This window comes from Sus scrofa, chromosome 4 (genome assembly GCF_000003025.6).
Source record: "Sus scrofa isolate TJ Tabasco breed Duroc chromosome 4, Sscrofa11.1, whole genome shotgun sequence".
Lineage (NCBI taxonomy): Eukaryota > Metazoa > Chordata > Mammalia > Artiodactyla > Suidae > Sus > Sus scrofa.
Genome location: NC_010446.5, coordinates 125,762,376 through 125,776,495, shown reverse-complemented (window position 1 = coordinate 125,776,495; position 14,120 = coordinate 125,762,376). Strand labels below are relative to the sequence as shown.

Here is a 14,120-nt window from a genome sequence, read left to right as displayed (position 1 = left end):
CCAAAATATTTCAAATTAAAACCTCAAAGACACATTTACATATCCACGTTCTTTGCAGCATTATTCATAATAGCCAAGAGAGAGAAGCAAATCGAATGCTCATGGACCGATGAATGGATAAAGAAAATGTGGTATATATACACAGTGGAATGTCATGTAGCCTTTAAAAAAGAAATCATTTACATGTTATATCATGAACTTGAGAACATTATGCTAAGTGAAATAAGCCAGTTACAAAACATAAGTATTGTATGATTCATACTACTCATATGAAGTAACTAAAATAGTCAAAATAAAAAAAAGAAAGTAGAAAGATGGTTGCCAAGAGTTAAGGAAGGGGAGAGAGAGAAAATTAGTGTTTAATGGTAGAGGTTAAGTTTCACAAAATAAAAAATTCTAGATCTCTACTGCACAATGCAAATATCCTTAAGACTACTGAACTATACAACTCAAAAGGGTTACGACTGTAAATTTAATGCTACATACTTTACATCTTATAAAAAAAAAAAGAAATATCAAGAAAAAAAATACATACAAAGGCCAAGACAGAATAACAAGGACCAAGTCTGCCCTCCATCTGAAAAGCCGGAAAATATATATGAAATGATAGTTTTCAGATATCAGAGTCACTGATGTTAAACCCTAAAAGAAGAGAAACAAATGAAATGAGCTTTCTAACATCTCAACTTACTACCCGAAGAAAACACAGCCTCCCTCCCCCTGCCCATGCAGAGGTAACTGGGTAGGTCTCCCTGAATTAAGGCGAGTGAGCTGCAAGTCCCCTGAAGCCATGACAGCTACAGACTGCAGGACAGAATACCAGAGAGAAGACAACTGCAAAGAGCTCCAGCACCCTTAAGTATTCAGCTGCATAATGATTAGAACAAGCCTCGTCTCACACACAGTCAGAAATGATGGCTGTTTCCTTTAGAGTATAAAAAATCCTCTTAATCCAGGCAGCACCAGCTAGGGCATCCCTAGACTAAATGCTACTTGAAAGACAGCCCTAAAGGGGACTGTAGTTCAGGAGGAAGAATTACAAAGTGGCACAAGGAAATACACTACTGCAGGTGACAAATACATTCATTATGCTGTTCCTGGTGACGGCTTCTGAGAATAACACATATACATGATACATATATGTACATACACACATATGTATATCAAAACATAGTACACACTTTAAATATCTGTATGTCACTATATGCCAATTACATCCCAAAAAATCTATTTTTAAAACCTCAATTATAACAAAACAACCCAAATATAAAATGGACAGAAGATGTGAAGCAGCACTCCACCAAAGACATATGAATGACAAGTACATGAAAATATGCTCGGTATAACTGTCAATAGAAACGTAAAATTAAAACCACACTGAGTTATTACTACACAACTATAAGAAGGCTAAAATTAGGAAGATGGGCCACACCGAGGGTTGGGGAACATGTGAAGGTACTGAAACTCTGACACCCACACAAGGAAGATAAAAGATAGCGCACACACAGGAAGCTACCGTCTCTTCAGAAAGACAGTTCCGCCATTTATTTTAAAGGTCAAACCCACAACCACTCCTCGGTATTTACCCAAACAAATGAGGCTCACATACGATGATCATCTTTATCTGTGAGAGCCAAACGCTGAGGGGAAACATCCAACATATGGATCCTTAAATTGCATCTTTACAATGAAATAAGTAGAACTTAACAAATGTATCCATGCACCACAGACGAACCCGAAGATAACCATGCTGAGTGAAAAAAAGCAGACAAAAAGATTTCACACTACATGGCTTCACATACATAAAATTCTAGAAACGCCAGCCTACTCTAAATGACAAAAAGCAGAGTGGTCACTTCCTGGGTATGAGGGGAGCAGCAAAAATAGGCAAGGATTACCAAGGGGCACAAGGAAACCTTTGAAGATAAAGGCTATTTCCTTGCGATGATTTCATGGGTGTGTATAGATATTTCAGGGGTTATACAGCTACCAAATCTGTTCAAACTGCACACTCTAAACATGTGGTACATACTGTTTGTCAATCGTCCTTCAATAAATCTGTTTAAAATATCACAACATGTGGGGCAGGGTCAAGACGGCAAAGGAGTAGGACGTGGTGCTCGCCCTCTCCCACAAACACGTCACAGGAAAAACCATCCACGGGTATAACGATTTGCACAGAACACCTCTTGAACACTGGCAGAAGACCTCCGACTTCCGAAACAGGCAAGAAAGCCTCCACCTAGGTGCGCAGAAGCAAAGGAGAGAGAGGGAGAGAGAGGGAAAAGAGAAAAGGAGGAATCAGGACGGGACCAGCTCTCCGGAGAAGGGGCCGTCAAAGAGGAGAGGAACCCGCAGCCTGGGAGGCACCTAACTGACCGGGCATCATCCGGGACAGACACGCAGCCGCAAAGCCTCGGAGAAAATGCAGCAGCCGGACTGAGGAGGGCGAGGCAGAGAGAGCTGCGCAGACCACCGGCACCACGGCCCCGGACACCCCTGCCCCGGACACCAGAACCTGACACACCTGGGTGAAGGCTGGGCGCGGAGACTCGGGCTTTGGAGGTCCATCTGGAGGACTGAGGGGGCTGGGGGCAGAGCGCAACAGCCGCGGGAGCACACAGGGAGGCCTGGGCCTGCAGGAGCAGCAAGGCACCACTGCTGTGGAGGGGGAGAGGCGGGACCACCATAGGACCTTCGTTCGCTGCACACTCGGGGCTCTCAGAAGGCAGGGAGCCTCTCGTGTGGGTCACCAGGGCTGGTGCAAAACACTGCAGCCATTTCACACTCCTGCAGTGAGCATGGCCCACCACCACGAGGGGTCCTGCAAACAGGCACCACCTGCAGCACGAGTCACATCAAACATCACGGCCACAGAAGGCCCTATAACCGAGCGTCACCCATCGCCCTGTCTCCCTGGGAACTCACACCCCAACATTGCTGCTGCCAAAAGATCTGGGCACTGCCTCCACCTCGCTCAGGGTCACTGTTACTGCCCTAGGGACCAGGAGTAGCCTGCCATGCCCACCTCCCGGGGGGTCCTCACGACTGCGAAGGGCCCAGTGACCAGGTGCCGCCCACAGACACTGCCCATTGCCCCCACCTCCGTGGAAGCAAATGCAAGCAGTACATGGGCACACCCCCTCTCAAGGGGATAATGGCCCTCACATGCTAAGCAAAGACACAGCAAGCATCCAAACCAAAATTGGTCTTCATGCCAAAAAAAATAGTAAGCCTCACAACCTGGCCAGAGATACTCCCACAAATGAACAGCCTGCAAAGACTGCAATAAATAACTGCTTTGCCTAAACTCACAAAATAAGAAAAACAAGCAAAATGAAGAAGCACAGGAACGACTCACAGTTAAAAGCACAGAATTCCCCTGAAGGAGCAAACAATGAAACAGAGCTTTGCAGCCTAATAGACACCGAATTCAAAAAGGAGGTAAAGAAAACACTGAAGCGATTAAATAGAACAAATATCAACAATAACCCAGGTTACTTTCAAAAGGGCCTAGAAACTATAAGAAGCCAAGAAAAATGAGAACATTCATTTGCAAAGACAAAAACTGAGTCAAAGGCATTGAACAGCAGAATGAATAATGCAGAGGAACAAGCAGGTGACTTGGAAGACAGACACCACACAGTCAGAACAGCAGACAAAAAACCAAATTAAGAAAAAGCTGAAAGCAATATAAGAGAACTATAGGATAATATAACGTATGCCAATCTATTTTACAGGGATTCCAAAAGAAAAAAAAGAAAAAGGGATTGAAAATACACTTGGAAGAAATTACAGCTGAAAACTTTGCAAATTAAGGAAGCAAACAGATATCCAGATACAGGAAGAAAGCACAAAGGGCCTCAAATGAGTTGAATCCAAACGGACCTTCACCAAGACATGTTATAATAAAAATGGCCCAAGTTAAAGATAAGGAGAGAATTCTAAAGACAAAGAGAGAAAAATAGTTAATTATAAGGGATCCCACATAAGGCTATCAGCTGATTTCTCTACAGGAACACGACAGGCCAGAAGAGAGTGGCAAGATATATTCAAAGTTGTAAAAGGGAAAACTGTGCAGCCTAGAATACTCTACCCAGTAAGGTTATCATTTAAAATAGAAGAAATAAAGAATTTCTCCCACAGGAGTTCCCATCATGGCTCAGTGGAAACAAATCTGAGTAGCATCCATAAGAACACAGGCTTTTTGCTCAGTGGGTTGAGGATCCAGTGTGGCCATGAGCTGTGGTATAGGTTGCAGATACAGCTTGGATCCCGCATTGCTGTGGCTGTGGTGTAGGCTGGCAGCTACAGCTCTGATTCAACCTGTAGCCAGGGAACCTTCATATGCTGAGGGTGCAACCCTAAAAAAGAAAAGAAAAAAAAAAAAAAAAGAATTTCTCCAACGAACAAAAACTAAAAGAATACAGCAACACCAAATCCTTTCTAAAATAAATACCAAAAGGTCTCCTCTAAACGAGAAAGAAATAAGAAGCTACAGGAGTGAGATCACAATTGGAAAGGAATCACTTAAGTAAGCCAGTATACAGATCAAAAAGAAAACAACAACACCTGTTTGTGAAAGTGACAATGAACACAAGGAACAACAAAAGGACAAACATGAAGATGTACAAAAGACATCAGAATTATAAAATGTGGGGAAGACGTTCCCCTCATGGCTCAGTGGAAAAGAATCCGACTAGGAACCATGAGGTCGTTGGGATCGATCCCTGGCCTCGCTCAGTGGGTTAAGGACCTGGTGTTGCCATGAGCTGTGGTGTAGGTTGCAGATGTGGCTCGGATCCTGTGTTGCTGTGGCTGTATTGTAGGCTGGCAGCTGTAACTCCAATTTGACCCCTAGCCTGGGAACTTCCACATGCTGCAGGTTCAGCCCTAAAAAAAATAAAATGTGAGGAAGGAAAGTAAGAAAATCTACACTTTTTTTAAGAAGCCTATATAACTATCAGGCTAAAAAGCACATATAGCAAGGGGTTAACAAACTTGAAAAACAGGGCAACCATAAATCTAGAACAAACAATACATTCACAGAAAACAAAAAGAATAGAACACAAGCATAAAATAAAAGGAAATCATCCAACCAAAAAAAGAAAGGAACAAAGGAGAAACAGAATCAACTGGGAAACAAGGTCTAAAATGGAAACAAATACATATTATCAATAATTATGTTAAATGTCAATGGACTGAATGCTCCAATCAAATGACAGAGAGCAGCAGACTGGATTAAAAACAACAGCCTACAATTTGCTGCCTACAAGAAGCCATCTTAGGGCAAAGGACACGTAAACTAAAAGTGAGGGGATGGAAAAAGATATTTCATGCAAATGGAAATGACAGGAAAGTGAGGTCACAATATTCACATCAGACAAAACAGACTTTAAAATAAAGGCCATAAAGAAAGATAAAGGACACTATTTAATGATAAAAGGATCAATTCAAGCCAAGCATATTACACTTCTCAATATATATGCCCCTTATATAGAAGTACCCAAATACAGAGAACAAATACAAACAAACATAAAAGGAGAAATTGATAGGAATACAATAAAAGTAAGAGTCTTTAATACCCCACTCACATCAGTGGATGGATCCTCTAGACAGAAGATCAAGAAGGCAACTGAGATCCTAAATGACATAATAGAACAATTAGACTTAATTGATATTTTCAGGACATGACATTCAAAAAAAGTATGTGTGTGTGTGTGTGTGTGTAAATACATATGTATATATATGTGTGCATATACACACACACACACACATTCTTTTCAAGTGCACACGGAACATTCTCTAGGATTGACCACATACCAGGGCACAAAACTAACCTCAACAAATTTAAGAGTACAGAAATTATTTTAAGCATCTCTCTGATTACAATGGCATGAAACTAGAAATCAACCACAGGAAAAAAAAAATAAGAAAAAAACTGACTACATGGCAACTAAACAACATGCTACTAAAAAACCAATAGGTCAATGAAGAAATTAAAGAATAATGCAAGACAATAACAGTGAAAACAGAACCATACAAAAATCTATGGGATGCTGCAAAAGCAATTCTTAGAGGGAAGTTCATAGTGATACAGGCCTTCTCAAAAAACAAGAAAAATCTCAAAATCAACAACCTATCACCTAAAAGAATTAGAAAAAGAAAAGCAAATAAAACCTAAACTCAGCAGAAGTAAAGAAACCATAAAGATCAGAGAAAATCAATAGAGATTAAACAGAAACAATAGAAAATATCAGTAAAAATAAAAGCTGGTTCTTTGAAAAGGTAAACAAAATTGACAAACCTCTGGCAAAACTCACCAAGACAAGAGAGAGAGAAACCAAAAAACAAACTAACAAAAGGAGAAGTCTCAACTGACACTGCAGAAATGCAAACAAGCAAACAAACACAAGAGAATACTATGAACCATTATATGCCAATGAATTGGACAACCTAGAAGAAATAGACAACTTTCTACAGACACAGAGCCCACCAAAAATGAATCAAGAAGAAATAAACTATTTTAACAGACCCATCATTAGAAATGAAACTCAAGATGTAATATGAAACACTCCATACAAACAAAAGTCTAGGACCAGATGGCTTCAAAGGCAAATTCTACCAAACATACAAAGAACTTATACCCATTTTTCCTGAACTTTTCCAAAAGATGAAAGAAGGAGGAACACTCTCAAAGAGAGTCTATAGGAAACCACCATTACCCTAATACCAAAGCCAGACAAAGATACTATCAAAAAAGAAAATTACAGACCAATACCTTTGATGAATAGACACAAAAATTCTCAAATTTTAGCCAACTGAACCCAAAACACATAAAAAAAGATCATACACCATGACCAAGTGGTATTCATCCCAAGTTCGCAAGGATGGTTCAACACAAGCAAATCAATGTAACACACCACTTTAACAAAAGAAAAGTCAAAAACCACATGATCATCTCAACAGATGCAGAAACAGCTTTGGACAAAATCCAGCATCCATTCATGATAAAACTCTTACCAAAGTGGGTATAGAGGGAACATATCTCAACATAATAAAAGCCATTTATGACCAACTCACGGCCAATATAATACTCAATGGAGAAAATCTGAAAGCCTTCCCATTAAAATGTGGAATAAGACAAGGATGCCCACTCTCAGCACTTTTATTCAATACAGCATTGGAAGTCCTATCCACGGTAATCAGACAAACAAAAGAAATAAAAAGTATCCAAATTGGAAGAGAAGAGGTAAAACTGTCACTCTATGCAGATGAAGTAATACTATATACAGAAAACCCTAACAAGGACTCCACACAAAAACAACTCAAACTGATCAAGGAATTCAGCAAAGTAGTAGGATACAAGATTAATATTCAGAAATTGGTTGCACTGCTCTATACTAAAGTGAACTATTAGAAAAGGAATATAAGGAAAACAATACCTTTTAAAAATGCACCCAAAAAACCCACCTAGCAATAAACCTGACCAAGGAGGTAAAAGATTTATATACTGAGAACTATAAAATACTAATAAAGGAAATTAAAGAGGAGTCAAAGAAAGGGAAAGATATCCCATGCTCCCAGATTAGAAGAATTAATTTGTTAAAATGGCCCTATTATTCAAAGCATCTACAGATTGAATGCAATCCCTACTGAATGACATTTTTCACAGAATTGGAACAAATAATCCAAAAACTTACATAGAAGCATAAAAGACCCAGAATTGCCAAAGCAATCCTGAGGGGAAAAAAAAAGCAGGAGGCATAACTTTCTCAGACTTCAGACACTATAACAAAGGTACAGTAATCAAAACATTGTAGTATTGGTACAAAAAGACATACAGATCAGTGGAACAGAATAGAGAGCCAAGCAATAAACACAGACACCTACAGACAAACTTCGACAAAGGAAGCAAGAATATAAAACGGGAATAAAAGGGTCTCCTCAGAAAGTGGTGCTGGGAAAACTGGATAGTTGCATTTAAATCAATGAAACTAGAACACACACGCATACCAGGCACAAAAATAAATTCAAAATGGCTTAAAGACTTAAACATGGTTTAAGACGAGACAGCACAGAATTTCTAGAAGAGAACACAGGCAAAACATTCTCTGACATAAACTGTACAAATGCTTTCTTAGGTCAGTTTCCCAAGGCAATAGAAGTAAAAAAAATAAATAAATAAATGAGACCAAATAAAACTTACAGGCTCTTGCACAGCAAAATAAATGGCTCTTGCACAGTAAAATAAAAAAAAAAGAAAAGAAAAGACAAGCTATGGGATGAGGGAAAATGGCTGCAAATGATACCACCGACAAGGGCTTAATCACCAAAATATATAAACAACTCATACAACTCAACAACAAAAAAACCAAACAACCCAATTGAAAAATGGGCAGAAGGCCTAAATAGACATTTCTCCAAAGGAGACAAAATGGATGGCCAGTAGGCACATGAAAAAATGCTCAACATCACTAATTATTACAGAAATGTATATCAAAACTACAATGAGATACCACCTCACACCGGTCAGAATGGCCATGATATATAAGTCTACAAATAGCAAATGCTGGAGAGGGTATGGAGAAAGGGGAACCCTACTACACTGTTGGTGGGAATGTGAAATGGTACAACCAGGAGGGAAAACAGTGTGGAGGTTCTTCAGAAGACTAAATATAGAATTACCACATGACCCAGCAATCCCACTCCTGGGGATATATCTGGACAAAACTACATCTAAAAAGATACATGCACCCCTATGTTCATAGCAGGCCTATTCACAATAGCCAAGACATGGAAATAAACTAAATGTCCATCAGCAGATGAATGGATTAAGACGTGGCATATATACATAATGGAATACTACTCAGCCATTAAAAAAAAAAGAAATAATGGCATTTGCAGCAACATAGATGCAATTAGAGATTCTCATATTAAGTGAAGTAAGTCAGAAAGAAAAAGACACCAGAGGATATTACTTACGTGTGCAATCTAAAATATGGCACAAATGAACCTATCTACAAAACAGAAACAGACTCTGAGATATAGGTATCAGACTTGGTTGCCAAACAGGAAGGGGGAGTGAGGTAGCGTGGGAGTTTGGGGTTAGTAGATGCAAACTGTTACATTCAGAATGGACAAGCTGGAGTTCCCCTCTTGCCTCAGCAGAAACAAATCTGACTAGTATCCATGAGGATGCAGGTTCAACCCCTGGCCTCACTCAGTGGGTTAAGGATCTGGGCTTGCTGTGAGCTGTGGTGTAGGGTCGTAGATGTGGCTCAGATCTGTCATTGCTGTGGCTGTGGTGTAGGCCAATGGCTACAGGTCTGATTTGACTCTAGCCTGGGAACCTCCATATGCTGTGGGTACAGCCCTGAAAAAAAAAAAAAAGAATGGATAAGCAATAAAGTCCTACTTATATAGCACTGGGAACTATATCCAATCTTGGGATAGAACACGATGGAAAATAATATGAGAAAAAGAATGTATACATATGTATGACTGGATCACTTTGCTGTACATCAGAAATTGGCATATCGTAAAATCAACTATAAAAGTAATAATAGTTTTAAAAATATTAGTAATAAAAATCACAATATGAAAATAAGTGGGAAAAAATAAAGCCAAATCTCAAGATGGTTAGAATAAACAATAAAGGCACAAAAATTTGTCATTTATAACCAAAGTAGTGAAAGGTACAAATTAATCATCCATCAACACCTAAAACTGATACAACAAGCACTACAATTACCCTAAAACTGCTAACTCAATGAATAAACAATCCTTCCAAAATCTCAGCAGACATATCCCGTAAAACAAGTATAACAAGGAGTTCCCGTTGTGGCTCAGCGGGTTAAGAACCCAACTAATATCCATGAGGATGCAGGTTCGATTCCTAGCCTCATTCAGTGGGTTAAGGATCCAGCACTGCTGCAAGCCACAGTGTAGGATGCAGATGCAGCTTGGATCTGGTATTGCTGCAGCTGTGGTATAGGCCTGCAGCTGCAGCTCTGATTCAACCCCTAGCCTGGCAACTTTCATATGCCATAGGTGTAGCCCTAAAAAGAAAAAAAAAAAGAAAGAAAGAAAAGAAATTATAAAATTAAAGAAAACTAGTATAACAAGTCATCTAGACTACTGGACAGATCAATGTATTTAATTTGTACTTGTTACAACTTCTATGCTAAAACACAGTTCCTACTGAAATATAATGAGGCTCAACCTTGAACAAAATAACACTGAAAATTAATTTTATACCATGAATCAAAATGTCTATCTGCAAAAATTATCCTAATTCTGCACCCTGCCTGAGGCTTGGCAGTTTCTGCTATCAAGTAGTCTTTTCTCAGCCCTTTTAACTCTGGGCTTGACCTCATAGGGAAAATCAAAAGAATGAACTAGTTTGCTAGTTCTGAGCTATATTTCAAGAGCCCATGTATGCTTTCGCTGTCTTGGAATCCTGCTGTTACCATAAGAACAAGCCCACTCTAATCTGTCGGAAGACAAAAGCACAGCCCAGTTGTCCTATGCCAGACCACCCTAGTGAGCCTACCCTAGAGTAGCAGAATTTCCTTTTGCGAAATTTGTGAACAAGCCCAGCCAAGACTACAAATACTGCCTGACTCATAAACTTGTTCTAATAATAAGTATTTGTTTTAAACCAAACTTTAGAGTAATTTATTACACAGCAGTAGCTAACTGATACAGCAATTCTATCTTAAAGATATCATTCTTATCCCCAGAAGGAGCTATTTTTGGTTAACAATTGATCTAGATCTCTTAACTTTTGAAGGCAAGGGTAAAAAAAAGACCTAAGAGTCTTTTTTTTTTTTTTTGACAGTGACTCTAGAAAACATCTGTCACAGTCAACTTCAGAGAGATATAAACCAGGCAAAGTCATTTTAACAAGTCGAGATACGAGGCACCTTCACTCTTTCATGAAATTCTGTTGCTAGATGGCTTTACTGGATTCAGTAATACAGTGAAAATTTTCAGGATACACCAGCAAATCTATGAAAACTGTTACGGAGCAATGTGCTACCTTGCCTAACATTCTTTCTCCTATTTATGTTAATGGCATTTTCATGTAAGGAAATGCACTCAACTGCTAAAGTGGCATCAATCATCAGCCCCTGGACCAAGGAATGAACAAGTGATACCCAGGCTGATGAGCGCATATTGTTCTCCTAGCTTTCATATTCTATTATGGATGGGAATGTAGCCCCAAACGGGAAATTTGGAATCCTCTTCAGGATGTTTGCAAGGACCACTGGGAAAAGTATACCCTTCAGTAGAATTAACAGCTATGACAACGATGTAGACCACAGCAGACAGCGATCCTCTGCCACCTTGCACTGATAACATATTTAGCAATGAGGCCACCACAAGAAAAAAAGCAAAGCCAAGAGACAAAGACATTAACCTAATGCTACCATATGCACCCACTGATTCAAACATGTCTGAAATAACTGCAGTAATAGCAGGAGAGGTAATATTTATCAACCCACCCACTGAGACCTAATAAAAAATGAATAAAATATTAAAAACCTTCCTTTTGAAGACATCAAAAAGCTAGCACAACAGTAAAGAATGACCAGGCCGAGATCCAAGACAAGATGTCTACAGACACAAACCCAGCACCTGAGAAAGCTTTCCTGCCGTGAGGGTAACTGCCAATCCAAACGAGTTAGCTGAAAAACGGGCCGTTATTTCTGACACTGTTGTGGGGCCAGAGGGACCAAGTGGAGAATATGCCAGTTTCAGACCTTGTGAGAACCATACTACTGCCATCCACGAGCTCTTCCACATGGCGCAGCCCTACCGAAAGGCACCAAATGAAAAAAAAAGTCTCAATCCCTAAAGTTTAATAAGGTGATCTCAGCCAGCTGGAGACCCCAGGTGTGGTATAAACAAACAAAATTTATCTCCGGAGAAATACAGCATCACCACAGGGCTCAGTGTTTCGGTACACGGAAAAGTAGCTGGAAATATAAGCGGAGAGAGAATGGCAGTGAGAGAACCAAAAACGGAATATAACAAAAACTGAGCATCAACTCTGCCTAAATCACTGGATGACTAAGAAACTATTTACGCACAGAGGAGAACCGAAAGAGCTGAGGGGGAAAAAGGTGACAGAGGCCAGAGAGAAAGCTACACTTGAAAAACAGAGCTTTACTGTGGAGCTTAATGCTTTTTCAACAAGGTACATTCAAACGTGCACAGTCTGGGCAGCAGGAAGCTTAAGTCCCACAAGTCTGAAGTATCTGAGGACAGAATCCAAGCCCAGCAGAAGAGCTGGAAATTGGTGGAATGCCTAGAAGCAAGGAAAACACAGTGAGAGCTCTGAAATCTGACTATGAACTGTACCCAAGAATTCTCAGATTAATAGAATCCAGTACTAAAACATATACATAACGTCCAATTTTCAAGCAAAAACTACATGACATGCAAAGAAACAGAAAACCGTGATCCACACTGAGGAAAAAAGAAGGGTCAACAGATAAAACTGAGTACCCTGAATGTAAGCATTAGCATATAAAGAATTAAAAGCAGCTATTTTAAGTATACTGAGAGAATTATAAGAAAATATAGCATTAGTTCATTCTTCTCCAGAGCCCAGAGCCTCTGTGTTTGGAGTTGGCTAGGCTGTGGAGACTTTGGAAAGTTCCTGCTGCCAGGAGTTGAGCATGAAATCCTTGAACTGAATTTTACAGACTTACTTCTGAACAGGTGTGAAGCATTTTATGAACTGTACACAAATGTACAATTTCTGCAATTTTCATTAAAAATGAAATTTTAATGGTAATCTTGGACAATAAAAAAATATATATAGCAATGAGATCCTGCTTTGTAGCACTGGGAACTATGTCTAGTCATTTATGATGTAGCATGATAATGTGAGAAAAAAGAACGTATACATGTATGTGTAACTGGGTCACCATGCTGTACAGTAGGAAAAAAAATCGTATTGGGGAAATAACAATTTAAAAAAATAAAAATAATAAAATAAAAAAACAAAAATAAATTAAAAAAAGAAAATACATTCAAAGGGTTGACAGAAATTATGAAAAAGGAAAACCTGATAATTAAAATAACTAGAATAAAAATTCACCAAGAGGAGGTGATTAGAGATGGCAGAAGAAAGAACTGGTGAGCCTAAAGATGCGGCAATAGATCTGTCCAGCCCAAAGAAAAGAAAGTGACGTAACTGAAGAAAAAGTAGGGGTCTCAGACACCAGTAGGACATTATCAAGTACTTCAAAGCAGAGGTAACCCAACTCAACACAAACATACAAGATGTAACAGAAGGAGAGAGAGTAAAAAAAGGTACAACAATTTTGCTGAAAAAACAACGAACAAACACCTCAAATTTGGCATAAAAACATTAACTTACAGATGTAAGAATTTCAACAAACCCAAGCAGGGTAAACACAAAGAACCACTTCTATGTGCACATCACAGTCAAGCTACTAAAGGCCAAAGGAAAACCCTCAAACAAGTGCAGTCACAGAGCACTGGCTGGTTACAGATGGGAAATGACACCACAGGGAAAGGCTCACCTCTCACCAGAAAAAAGCACATACGGGGACATCTTCGACATCCACGGATATTATTCTTCGAACATATTTTCAGATAAACAGAAATGAGACTTGTGCCCAACAGAAAAAAACAGCAGAGTTGCTGGTTTCTTTTTCTTTTTCTTTTTTTTAATGTGGGGGAAGGATGGAAATAATGGGGGGAGAAAAACAATGAAATACCATATACACCCTCTAGTATGGCTAAAATTAAAGATTAACAATACAAAATGTTGGTGAAGTGCAAATAGAACTCCGTTCATGATTACGAACTGCTATAAGCACTTTGGGAAAAAAATTTTAATATCTTCCCTGGCCGAACATAAATACACTCTAAAACCAAGCTATTATAACCCCTAGGTATTTGCTAAGTAAAAATGAGTGCCTGTGTGCACTAGAAGACATGCACATGTAAATGTACAGCATTATTTACAACAACCTAAAAATGGAAACAACTCAAATTTCCATAAAAAGTAGAATGAATAAGCTTTTCTTTTCTCATGTACTTTACAGCAATGAAAATGAATGAACTATAGTTATATG

At 39.1% G+C, this 14,120-nt stretch overlaps 1 protein-coding gene across 28 annotated transcripts in view; it reads right to left on the bottom strand.

Annotated features, from left to right (window-relative positions):
- The window catches only part of ZNF644 (zinc finger protein 644), a 115,864-nt gene that overhangs the window by 79,693 nt on the left and 22,051 nt on the right, over positions 1 to 14,120 (bottom strand). The window contains exon 1 of one of the 28 annotated variants that reach the window (XM_021090273.1): positions 5,595 to 5,613. The exons of the other annotated variants lie outside the window; for them this stretch is intronic. The gene's annotated coding sequence lies outside the window, so the exon portion shown is untranslated. Of the gene's footprint in view, positions 1 to 5,594; positions 5,614 to 14,120 lie in introns of those variants that run through there. 28 annotated transcript variants of the gene reach the window in all.